Source organism: Anolis carolinensis, chromosome 2, assembly GCF_035594765.1.
Source record: "Anolis carolinensis isolate JA03-04 chromosome 2, rAnoCar3.1.pri, whole genome shotgun sequence".
Classification (NCBI taxonomy): domain Eukaryota; kingdom Metazoa; phylum Chordata; class Lepidosauria; order Squamata; family Dactyloidae; genus Anolis; species Anolis carolinensis.
Window position 1 is genome coordinate 98,935,222 of NC_085842.1, and position 13,092 is coordinate 98,948,313.

A 13,092-nucleotide genomic window follows, 5' to 3' on the forward strand; every position below is an offset into this window, starting at 1 on the left:
TCTCTCTCCCCGAAGGCTTACAAGTTGTATGTACATCTCTCTATATAAAAGGCTTTTGGCATCACGGCGACTCACAAAACAACAAAACCCCAAAACCCCCAAACTCAAAAATTGCCAACACAATCAATCATCCCCTTACACTAAAAACACAATCACAACAGCAACAACCACAACAGGTGAAGGAATTCTGGAGTTCATGAGTCTAGCAATGAGCTGGATCCATATATCAATACTAAAGAAGATTTTATGAGAAATTCAGAAACATAACGTTTGTAAATGTCAATTACAGCTGTGTTCACAGCTGTCTCCTTAGAAGTTGGCCTTGTACAATATATTATATTATTAGCATAGCATAATATTAGCATTATATATTACTATATTGCACTATACTACTATACCATATTATTATTAGTAATATTACATTTAATATATAATATATAATTAATATTATTATATTATACAATATTATTACATTGTATTATTATTATTGGCCGCCCTGAGTCCCCTACTGGGTGAGGGAAGAAATACTGTAATAAATAAATAAATAAATACTATATTCTATTACATTATAATATTATTATCAGTATTATATGTATACACAATATATTATATTATTACCATAGCACAATATTAGTAAATGAATGAACAATACAATATTTAAAAATAAAAACAATTTTAACCAACATAAACCTATCAGGATTTCAATGGGAAGTGTGGGCCTTCTTCTGCCCAATGAGATAGTCAAGTTAAGTAGGATTGTTGTTATTGTGTGCCTTCAAGTCATTTCAGACTTTGGGCAAGCCAAAGTCTAAAACTGAGGACAGGGGCCAGGTAAATGACCTTGGAGGGCCGCATCCGGCCCCTGGGCCTTAGTATGGGGACCCCTGGCCTAGAGTATCCCATGGGCATAAAAGCAGGCAACAGGTGCACTGAAAATGCCCCCTGATGCACATACCATTATCTTTGCAGACAATATTATTTTGGGATCACAAAATAATAAAAAAGCTGTTAGAAAATGATGGTCCTGGATGGTGCCAAATATATTCAGGGCCTTTCCAAGTGAAAATTTTATTTCTTAATGAATACATATTCAAAACAGACCAAGAGAGGGGTTAGCTTGAACCAGTGTTTAAGTGTTTCAAATTCAATACTTTTGGTTCATTGAAAGGCTTTTTCTATGAAATAGGGGGAAATGCAGTTTATGTGTGTGCATGATTGTGCCTGCTTTCAAATTTGGCTTGCCCCCTGCCAACCTCACCTTCCCAGGCCTCAAGTTTTCATTTTTCTTCCTCTTCTCTCTTTATATCAGCACAAATTTAACAGGATTTGTGCTAATTCCTTCATATATACAGTCTCATTTATGCACTGTTGTCAAAAACTTGTCATCACAGAGATGGTAACTTTTTCCTCTCAAGGGCTGAAATGGGTTCTTACAAGCATATCAGTCAGGGGTCACATCCCGCAGTGGGCAGGACTTTGCCACTATTGTAGAATAGCCCCCACAAGATTGTCCAGGCCTATTTACTTAGAGGTTTGCTCTCTCTAAACACAAACATACAGACTCATCCTCTTGCATGCACATTTATACAATTTGCTCCTTTCCATTACAATCAGGCTTTTAGAAGGACTCCTTTCAATGTGAAAGGGGTAGATTTCCAAGTTGTGTGTGTAAGTGGCTAAAAGGTTAACCCAGCATGAGCTGGAAAGAAGGCTTTTAACCCTACATTGGCAGAAGTCAACTCAATCATAGAATCACAAAGTTTGAAATAACTGCATGCTTTGTTTAAAAGCTGATAGAAGCTTGTGGTATTTATCCAAGCACCTTTGATCTTTGGTTCTGGGTCCGTGGTGATGCAATGGTTTAAACCCTTGTACTAGCTGAACTGCTGATCTGAAGGTCGACAGTTCAAATCCATGGGATGGGGTGAGCTCCTGTCTGCCAGCCCCAGCTTCCCATGGAGGGACATGAGAGAAGCCTCCCACAGGATGGTAACACATCCAGATGTCCCCTGGGCAACGTCTTTGTAGACTGATGATTCTCTCACACCAGAAGCAACTTGCAGTACTCTCAATTCACTACAGACACGATAAAAAAAAATCCATGGTTCCAAATAGCAATTGTTCCATTAAGGCTGATCAAAAAAACGCTCAGAACATTACTTCTGAGTGGTTACCCCAAAGAACATATCCTGGCAATAACTTGATTAGGTCAACTGAAAAGGAAAAAATTTCTCCTAAGCAAAACACTTTTCTTCATCAGCCGAGGATGGTTTTAAAGAGCATGCTGGGGAAAGGGGGAAGGGAAGCACCAACCTTGCAGTCATGTAATTGGCATGTTGTTTTGAGATGGTGTGAAGGAAGGGTCTGCAGACTATCAAAGTCATAGTCTCACCAAGTCACACCACAATGCCCCCTGAAGCTCACTGGAGAACAAGAAAGGCAATAAAAGAACAGCAACAACATTTGGTAGCCCATTTAAAAATACCAACCTTCATATCCCTTTGGAAGTCAAAGCTGTCTCTCACCCAGGGAGGGAATAAGTGGAGCCAATGTGTTCCCTGAGTCCTATTTAGAGGGGACCTCCATCTTTTCAGGAAACATCTCAAAGCTCCCAGAGCATCCCAAGTGGAGCAATACATTTCCAGAGCAATTTTTCATTCCAAACTAGCAGAATTCGCATCAAAACTGTTGTACACTTTGACCTCAACATAGAGGAGGAGGAGGAGGAGGAGGAGGAGGAGGAGGAGAAGAAGAAGAAGAAGAGGAGGAGGAGGAGGAGGAGGAGGAGGAGGAGGAGGAGGAGGAGGAGGAGGGGGAGGAGGAGGAATTTGCTAAAGATCAGATGAAACAAAATTGAAAAACATGTGACATCAAGTTTTCTGGCCTTTCAGGAAGGGACATCCCACATATTAGGGGACACACAGCAGCACTAACCCAGTGCAAAACTCATCCTGGTCGTTTTGTAAGAGGAAAGCAGTGAATTCCTCAGGAAATGTCTATATTGTCAGGGCTAGGGTTCGATTTGCTGGATGAAGCAAAACATGATGGCACTCAAACTAGGAAGATTTATCTCTGGATGGAGTAAAAAAGAAAACCCTTAGGATTACATAAAGTCTTCTTCCCTGAGTGTGATCTTCCATTGCTATTGTCCTTACTCAAACCAAATGGAAGAACTTTTTCCAGAGAAATATTTGGCTCCCATGTGAACAAGTGGGCAACAAGGTTCATTATTTGCTTTTTTTTTTAAAATCAATTCTATAAGTCCCCAGATGGTTTTTATAAATAAGTGGCTTACTTGAATAATCTCTCAAACGTGAAGTAAAAGGTCTAAAATGTCACAAAAGGAGTCCCAGAAAAAACCTTTGAAACAATTCATAAATTTTCCCAAGCAGAAACACTTTCTTCATCTGGAATACAAACTAAATGACTCTCAAAATGCGACATTTAGATCCCAAATCCAGGGGCCAGCAAAGGTGTCACAGCTATGGTTTTGTTGTGAATTCCATCGAGATTTGTCAAATGCAAACACAATAAATGTATATCATAATGAAGCAAAGTTGTGGTGCCAGTTTTCATTTTAGAAGTTTACTTAAAACGCACAGCAACCCTCTAATACAGTAATTCTCAACCTGTGGGTCCCCAGGTGTTTTGGCCTACAACTCCCAGAAATCCCAGCCAGTTTACCAGCTGTTAGGATTTCTGGGAGTTGAAGGCCAAAACATCTGGGAACCCACAGGTTGAGAACCACTGGTCTAATACTTGTTCAGTAACGGTTTTTAATTACAGTAGAGTCTCACTTATCCAAGCCTCACTTATCCAAGCCATTTTTGTAGTCAATGTTTTCAATATACAGTAGAGTCTCACTAATCCAAGCCTCGCTTATCCAAGCCTCTGGATAATCCAAGCCATTTTTGTAGTCAATGTTTTCAATATATCGTGATATTTTGGTGCTAAATTTGTAAATACAGTAATTAAAACATAACATTACTGCGTATTGAACTACTTTTTCTGTCAAATTTGTTGTATAACATGATGTTTTGGTGCTTAATTTGTAAAACCATAACCTAATTTGATGTTTAATAGGCTTTTCCTTAATCCCTCCTTCTTATCCAAGATATTCGCTTATCCAAGCTTCTGCCGGCCCGTTTAGCTTGAATAAGTGAGAATCTACTGTATCATGATATTTTGGTGCTAAATTCGTAAATACAGTAATTACAGCATAACATTACTGCGTACTGAACTACTTTTTCTGCCCAATTCGTTGTATAACATGATGTTTTGGTGCTTAATTTGTAAAATCATTACCTAATTTGATGTTTAATAGGCTTTTCCTTAATCCCTCCTTATTATCCAAGATATTCGCTTATCCAAGCTTCTGCGCCCGTTTAGCTTGGATAAGTGAGACTCTACTGTATTTGTGTGTATATTTTTAATATGACGTGAGCCGCACTGGGTCTCTCCTGGAAAAAGGCGGCATAGAAATCTCCGTAATAAATAAATAACTTAAGATTTCTTCTTGGAGGAAATGGAATCAGAGTCTCCTGTATGTTCCTTGGGCCTCGGCGCTGGGCTGGAGAAACAGCCTGGCCTGGGCCTCCTGCCCAAGGGAAGCAGACAATGCCGACGCGCAAAGGCATCGTCCCGTCCCACTCGGGCCTGTCAACCCAGCCATTGTTCCCAAAGAAAGGCGCTGGTAAACAGCGGCTCCGCCCAGCAAACAAGGCTCCACAGAGTCAGCCACCCACCCTCCTCCTCCTCCTCCTCCCTGGCGATAAGGCCCACCCGCCCTCCTCTTTTGCCCCTTCGCGTTTCCCCGGTGCCAAGGAGGGGGCCGCAGGGCTTTGAATGCGCGGCGTGAATTTCAGGCCCCGGCCTCCTTTCTTTAATAAAAACATGAGTCAGCGGCTGGCGTGGGCAGCGGATTTTCTAAACATCCCCTCATATCCTGGGAAAGGGGAGAAGGCAGGCAGGCAGGGAGGAGCGGGGAGGAGAAGGCAGAGGGGAAAGCAGGCGCCTTCACGCACACGGGGGGAAGCAGGGCAGCGGTCCTGCGGAGAAACGTCTTGGCCAATGTGTTGTCGACGGCTTTCAGAGCCGGAGTCACTGGGTTGCTGTGAGTTTTCCGGGCTGTATGGTCATGTTCCAGAAGCATTCTCTCCTGGAGTTTCGTCCACATCCATGGCAGGCATCCTCAAAGGTTGTGAGGTCTGTTGGAAACTAGGCAAGGAAGGTTTATATATCTGTGGAAGGTCCAGGGTGGGAAAAAGAAAGAACTCTTGTCTGTTGGAGGCAAGTGTGAATGTTGTAATTGGTCACCTTGATTAGCATTGAAAAGCCTTGCAGCGTCAAAGTCTGGCTGATTCCTGCCTGGGGAAATCCTGTTAGCTGTCCAGTCTGAAATTCCCGTTTTTGAGTGTTCTTTATTTACTCTCCTGATTTTAGAGGTTTTTTAATACAGGTAGCCACATTTTGTTCACTTTCATGGTTTCCTGGACACAACATATTATTTCAGAACACAAAAATGCTGTACCACTCTAACAACTACCATGTCAGAGGACACAGAGAAGCCATTGAAATCCACAAGCATATGGACAATTTCAACAGAAAAGGGGAAACCATGAAAATGAACAAAATCTGGCTACCAGTATTTTAAAACTCTAAAATCAGGACAGTAAATAAAGAACAACTCTCAGAAGACAGGGGAAGTCCAGACAAGAAACAATCAGGGCCAGTTAACACCTCCCAACAAAGGCAGGAAGCAGCCAAGCTTTGAAGCTGCAAGGCTATTCAGTGCTAATCAAGGTGGCCTATTGCAATATTCACACTTGCCTCCAACAGACGAGTTCTTTCTCCCACCCTAGACATTTTTCCACAGATACATACACGCCCCCTTTCCTAGTTTCCAACAGACCTCACAACCTCTGAGGATGCCTGCCATAGATATGGGCAAAACCTCAGGAGAGAATGCTCCTGGAACATGGCCATACAGCCCGGAAAACAACAGTCCACTCTTGGCCCAACTTTGGGTTCCTCTCCTGTTTGTTTGGCAGAGCCTGGAGCAGGCATGGGCAAACTTCGGCCCTCCGGGTGTTGTGGACTACAACTCCCACAATTCCTAACAGCCTAAAGCCTAAAGGCTGTTAGGAATTGTGGGAGTTGTAGTCCAAAGCACCTGGAGGGCCGAAGTTTGCCTATGCCTGGCCGGAAGGAAGGAAGGAAGGAAGGAAGGAAGGAAGGAAGGAAGGAAGGAAGGAAGGAAGGAAGGGGGCTCTCCAAGGGAGCTCTCCTTCATCCCCTCTAGCCCAAGTCTGGGGGTTTGAGGGTTGCTCAGAACCATCCCAAAAGAAACGAAGGGGCCAGTTTTCTTTTCTCTGATCCAAAGTTGACCAAACAAAAGTTTGAACCGAGCAGGGTTCCCATAGAGAAAACACACTCCATCACTGCGCTCGGAGCGCCGTCGCTGGCGAGGGAAGGGCTGCTGCTCCTGCTGATGCCGAGCGCGTCCTCGGAGGGGACGCAAGAAGGCCGGACTGCCTGCCTCCGGAGGCAGCGGGCGACCCCTTCCTTCCTCCCTTCCTTTCTTCGCTCCTTCCCTGCCTCCCTCCGCCTCCCCGCCCCCTATGGCCCTCCGCCCCGCCTCCGCCCCTCTCTCTCACTCTCTCTCTGGGCCGGGAGCACTCCTCCTCCTGAGTTGGGAAAGCGCTGCCCAGCTGAGCTGAAGTCCAGGCTGCTGGGGCTTGCCTCTGGTAGATGCTTCGGAGGGAGCCGGGCGAAGGAGCCTCGCCGAACCTCTGGGCGCCCTTTGGGGCAAAGCGGTGCCTCCCTCCCCCGTTCCCTTTGGCAGAGCCAGGTAAGCCTCCTTCGGCCCCCTTCGGCCCCCGACACTTAACCTCCCCTTTGCTTTTCCAGCCGGAGAGCCAGAGCTGCAAATGGAAACTCTTCTGAACAAATCCAGATGTGGAGAGCGCGAGCGCCGTTCCTTTTCCAGGGCAGTTTCCAAGAGGCGAAATCTCGCCAGTTTCCTTTGCCTGCACGCGTTTGGACCTTCGGGCTTGTTTTTAGGCTCTGGCTTCCTTTCGCCTCTTTCCAAAAGGCGCCTCACGCGTGAAGGGGATGCAGGACCTTTGGCTGGCTCTGGGGATGGTCCTGAAGGGACTTGCCAAGGCAATCTCGCTTTCATAGCCCCGTGTAGCTGGAATGGGATGCTCTCTCTCTATCCCTGCTTCTAAAATGCCCCTCCAAGAAGCCACCGGGGCGTTTCTACCAGGGGATTGTCCAATCTCCAGAGCATCCTGTAGGCTCCAGAAAAGATCAGAAAGGGGAGGCTGGGAAAGCAGCTTGTTGCTTCTGGCAAGGGCTGGAGAGGAAGAGCCTGGCATCTCCCTCTATATACCATGGGCATAATCACCCAGCACCTCTAGGAGGTGAAGAAGTGCTATTATTGGACCTATTATTGAACAGGTAATGCACATCATCCTGGTGTCTGAGAATAGCTTTTTGAAGCACAAAACTTCAGCACTGCCAAAAGAAGCCCCATCTTCATCAGACAGGCTACTTTTATGCAGCACAGCTAACTGAACAGAGGTTGTTCAGTCATTCCCATAGCTGCTTCTGCTCACAGGAATATACCCAATACTAGATTACACTACAGTTAACTATCTGTATCCATGGATTTTGTATCCTCAGATTCCATCTTCCGCAGCTTGGAAATATTTTTTTAAAATTCCAGAAGCAAACCTTGGTTTACCATTTTATATAAGGGATACCATTGGAGCCCCCATTGGTGCATTGGGTTAAACAGCTGAGCTGTTGAACTTGCTGACCAAAAGGTCTGTAGTTCGAATCAGAGGAGCAGGGTGAGCTCCCGTTGTTAGCTCCAGCTTCTGCCAACCTAGCAGTTCGAAAACATGCAGATGTAAGTACATCAGTAGGTCTCACTCCAGCAGTAAGGTAACGGCGCTCCATGCAGTCATGCCAGCCACATGACTTGGAGGTGTCTTCAGACAATGCTGGATCTTTGGCTTAGAAATGGAGATGAGCAACAACCCTCAGAGTCAGACATGACTGGACTTAACGTCAGGGGAAACCTTTACCATTACCTTCATATACACCAGGCAGGGGCCAACTTGGGCCTTCCCTCCAGGTGTTTAGGACTTCACCTCCCACCATTCCTCACAGCCTCAGGCCCCTGAGGCTGTGAGGAATGGTGTCAGGGGAAAACCTTTAACTTTACTGCCTTTAATGTCAGGGGGAAACCTTTAACTTTACTGCCATTGTCCCATGCCATTGTTTATCATGTGACATGAGCATCCATGGATATTGGTACCCACATGGGGTTCTGGATGCAAACCCCAGCAGATACCAAGGACTCTCACTATATTTATCTGCCTAAGTAGCTGTCCAGAGTTGGAGGCTCAGGTTTTTCAAACCACCTTCAACCTGATCTGCCTTTTTTCTTTCTTTTCTTTTTTTAAGCAAGAGATGCTACAGACTGAAACTAGCATTTTATGTATACAAAGTGACTTGGCTGATGTATCACATATTAATGTTTCTCATAGTGTGAAATCTATATCCATTGTGCAATAAGTGACATCAGCTACTGTTGCCATACTTTGTGCCTTTTTCTCCAGACCCAAACTACGGAGGGAAGCACTGTTGTAACAAAGTGGTTAAGAAAAAGCGCTATCTCCCAGGAATTTGATTTTCTTCAATTTGATTTTCTGTTCAACTGGCACATCACAGGACAGTTTTGCCTTTTATGCTAGGCCCACACTGTCATCTTGCAATAGCAATATTGCCTGAGTTTACTGTTGTAATTATTGTTTACTTAGGTTCCTATGGTGACAATTGAAATAATGCATGTGATATGCATTAAGCACCTAGAGCAGTGATGAGTAAAGTGTGGCCATTCCTTTTCCATGCCCCCTTCCACACAGCTGAATAAAATCCCACATTATCTACTTTCAACTGGAATATGTGGCAGTGTGGACTTAGATAACCCAGTTCAAAGCAGGCATTGTGGGATTTTCTGCCTTGATATTCTGGGATATATGGCAGTGTAGAAGGGCCCCATGTCATTCTCACAGCTGTCGTTGGCCTTGACTCCTGCACACTTCCTTTTTTCCTTCGAAGGGTAAATTATGTCTCCTGAAAGTCCTCAGCAAGACTGGAATTTAATTTTTTGAATGTTCTACCTTTAACAAAAGTAAAAAAAATTAATTTAGACTACAATTGGCAAGTTTTATCCATGCAAAATCTAAAGGTTTTTCCACATGTACAGGAACCTTTTGATAAATTCAGTCTTCTCTGCCTAAGAAAGAGAAAGTTTACTTTGCACAGGAAAAGTTACTTTTCTGTTGCTAATGGAGGTGAAATTTTATTACCTATGTTTTATAGCCCTTTGTCCCCAGTCCCCTCATGGCCTCTGCCAGCACTGATATCCTTTCAGACCATCTTAACTGATAAACAGCTTAGACAAAATGTAGTCCTGTGACTCCAACATTGCCTTGTTTTGTATGGTTTCTAACATTTTTGTCCGATAAAGAAGCCAGAGGAGTTACTGCTATATTATTACTACTAATATTAGTGTTTCTTCTTACCCATCTCTCCTCATAGATTGAGGCAGGGAACAGCAACATATTAAAACACAACATGAACATAAACTAGTTAAAAAATTGGTTTAAAAACACACACAAAAGCAATGTTTTTAATAAATAAATAAATAAATACTCACTACACAATTTAAAAACATCTAGATAGGCCTGCCAGGAGAGACAGCTAAATTCAAACAGTGTATTACGCTGTCAAATGTTTTCTGGTAGATCTTTCCACAATCTAGGGACATCTGAAAAATGTTAAAAACCTATGTACTTTTTGTATGTATGTTTTGTTTGGCTATAAAGATATTGCTCTTTTGTGAATTTTGTATTTTGATATCCACTTTCTTTACACTTGGCAATTCAGAAGAAACCTTTTTTAGCACTGGAAATCTGAATTATGATTTGCATATCATCTTAAATGATACTTATCATTGTTCGAGATAGAAACTCATGGTGATCTTCCTTATCAGAAACAGAATCTCTTCTGCTGGGTGCCTGTAGGGTGTATGTCACACCTCTACAGGCATAGAAATGGTATCAGTCATATTCTGAGGCTCCCTGTTTACAAATCATGAACATAAAGAAAGAACCAAACGCATATAAAAGTTTATGCTATAATGCCATCTACTGTTACTATGTGTTATGAGAGCCATAGCAATATGGAAGTGGTAACTAACAGCTACTTCAGCTTTGTAAAGTCTTCAGCAGTGAACATGAGTCAACCTAGATGGGTGTTTACATGGGGTGGAACAAAATACATTGTAGGTTCAGCAAAACTACTTATGGTACTAGGAGCCCCCAGGGGCACAATGGGATAAACTCTTTTGCCAGCAGGACTGCTGACCAAAAGGTCGGCAGTTCGAATCCAGGGAGTGGGGTGAGCTCCCATCTGTCAGCTCCAGCTTCCCATGCAGGGACATGAGAGAAGCCTCCCACAGGATGGTAAAACATCTGGGCATCCCCTGGGCAATGTCCTTGCAGACGGCCAATTCTTTCACACCAGAAGCAACTTGCAGTTTCTCAAATTGCTCCTGACACAAAAAAAGGTATGGTACTAAGGCTCCAAAACCATTGGGTATGGAAAACTTAGTCCACATGTTGAAAAGCAAATAGGTTTGAAATATCTAAAGGTTTTGGCATGTGAGGGTATGTTTCTTCAAGTTGCCTGCTGACTTATGGCAACCCCACCAATTTTATAGAGTTTTCTCCTGAGATTTCCTCTGCTTTCCTCTAAGGCTGAGAGAATGTATTTCCATGGCTAAGTGGGGATCTGAACCCTGATCTGCCAGATTCCTGGTCCAACATGGAAACCATTACACTACAGTGGCTCTCAAATGCCAGCTGACAAATGACAACTTGAATAATAGTTACAAATTAGTAACCTAATCTGGCTTTCTAAGTGATGTAAACAATCACATACAAATAAAATAAATTAAAACAGTAACAATATAGCAATGCAATCCAAATGAAACATTAAGGATAAACAACTCCCAGTACCAATAAGTCAGCTAAATTGTTTCAACATAAACAAGTTGAAACAAACAACAACAACCCCTAGTAACTACCATCTGTTGAATCCAATATTAAAATAATGGCATCATGAAGTTAAAAATAGGTAAACACAAAAATTTCATTAAATGGATGCCAGGCAAACTTCTCCAGAAAAGAAAGCATGTGTAAGTCCTGTCAGGTGGCCAGTGGGATTATGACAACCCCATGAATCTCAGGATTTCTTCAGGCAAGGGAAACTCTGAGGTGCTTTTGCCAGTTCCTTCCTCTGAAATAGTGCCTAAAGGCTTTGGAGAAGGCAGGAAAAGTCCTCTGTCATCAGGCATTTATGGACTAATGACATATGGGTTTTTGGGAATGATGTGAGTGGGGTTTTAGAATAGGTATGGAGTATTAATACATTTTAAATATCTTAATGTTTAATGTTTCAATGACACAAATGGTTTACAGGCAATCCCCAAGTTACGAACAAGATTGGTTCTGGAGCTTTGTTTTTAATTTGTTTGCAAGTCAGGACAGGTACATCTTTAAAGTGTAACTCCAGCCAAAGACAGATAGATATAGATATATATCTTTTAGCTTTGGCTAGCATAAGGAACTGTTAACAAACCTGTGGTGTTTGTTTTGCTGTCTGTGTCCCTGTTCAGAAGATTTCAAAGCACTTTCTGTCCCTGTGATAATTTGATTTTGGAAAATTTGGCTTCTTGTGGAAACAAGGATTGGTGAGGAAGCTTCAGTGGAGACACCTTTTCCCCATGATAACTCTTTCAAGAGTGAATTCCCCTTCCAACAGGTAGATTTCTCTAACTTTGTGTTGTCTCACCCCATTCTTAACTATGAATCATTTGTAAGTTGTATGCTTGTAACTCTGGGTCTGCTTGTAATTGGTTTACCATTTGTAATTATTGCATCTATGTTGTTTTAATTTGCATTGCTTTTTGTTTATTGTTAGCCAGCTTATTCTGCTCTCATTTCTGCCACCCCAACAGCACCCACTCAGTGGTGTTATGTTGCCTCTCAGGAAGTGAGGCAGATTCTTAAGACAGCCAAGTAACTCCCAGCCAAGGCTATCAGGAGTCTCAGGCAGGATTTTTCTATCAAGTGTACCTGGAAATGCTTGGTATTCCCTGCCAGTCACCCATCCCTGTCCTTTTTAGCTTCTGAAACTGGTTGGATGTATTCAGAACAGCCTTGTATAAAGTTGCCAAGTTGTCTACGGGGAGCTTACTCTCAACACAGGCTGTGCTTCATGTTTTCTATGATTCCCATGGTCCACCACAGGACTGCTTTGTAAGGAAGCACATGGAAGATCAGACCACCCTGTATCTGCGGCTGGGCATGCTGTGGAGATACTCTGCTCCCAATTTCCACTTGCTCGTTGTCACTGCTGCCGCCACAGGGACTGGCAATGCCCAGCTCTTGGACTCAAGCAGTGGCATTCTTCTTGTCATCTTGGTCAGTGATAGAGAGACTCTGGCAGTCCCAACTGCATGCCATGAATGTATAATTCAAAGCCTCAAATATCTCTGAGATGCTATAGTACATGGGTATTGGCCTCTGTTTGTGTTTCCAGAGAAGCTGCATTAGGAATGCAATGGCTTCTCCTTGTACAGGGTGGTCCAAAAGTTACAAAGGTATCTGATGTCCTAACAATTTTTTGAAAATGTTTCTTGAAAAGTTTATACATGTAGTGTAATGTAATTTCCTATACATGCACTGTATATGATGCTATGGTATTGTATATTAAATAATGAAGTTATTAAATATTGAAACCTCTTTGTGACTTTTGGACTTCCCTCTACATTTGAGGAATCTATTTGTGTGATGATATGGCAATAGGCTGGCAGTGGCAACAAAGCTGCTAACTTGCCTTTAAACTAATGTTTTTACTAAAGTTAAAAAAGTAAATATCTCTTGCCTTTCCAGTACATAAAAGACATCAAAGATTGAGTTGGACAGCATTTTAAATACTGCACTGTCCGGC

General features: G+C 42.9%; 1 protein-coding gene across 2 annotated transcripts in view; it reads left to right on the plus strand.

Moving 5' to 3' along the window:
- The first annotated feature begins 6,674 nt into the window (after positions 1 to 6,674).
- The window catches only part of pdgfrb (platelet derived growth factor receptor beta), a 97,230-nt gene continuing 90,812 nt past the window's right edge, over positions 6,675 to 13,092 (plus strand). The window contains exon 1 of one of the 2 annotated variants that reach the window (XM_008104833.3): positions 6,675 to 6,850. The gene's annotated coding sequence lies outside the window, so the exon portion shown is untranslated. The remainder of the gene's footprint in view (positions 6,851 to 13,092) is intronic. The other variant, XM_062970288.1, reaches the window with a different exon arrangement.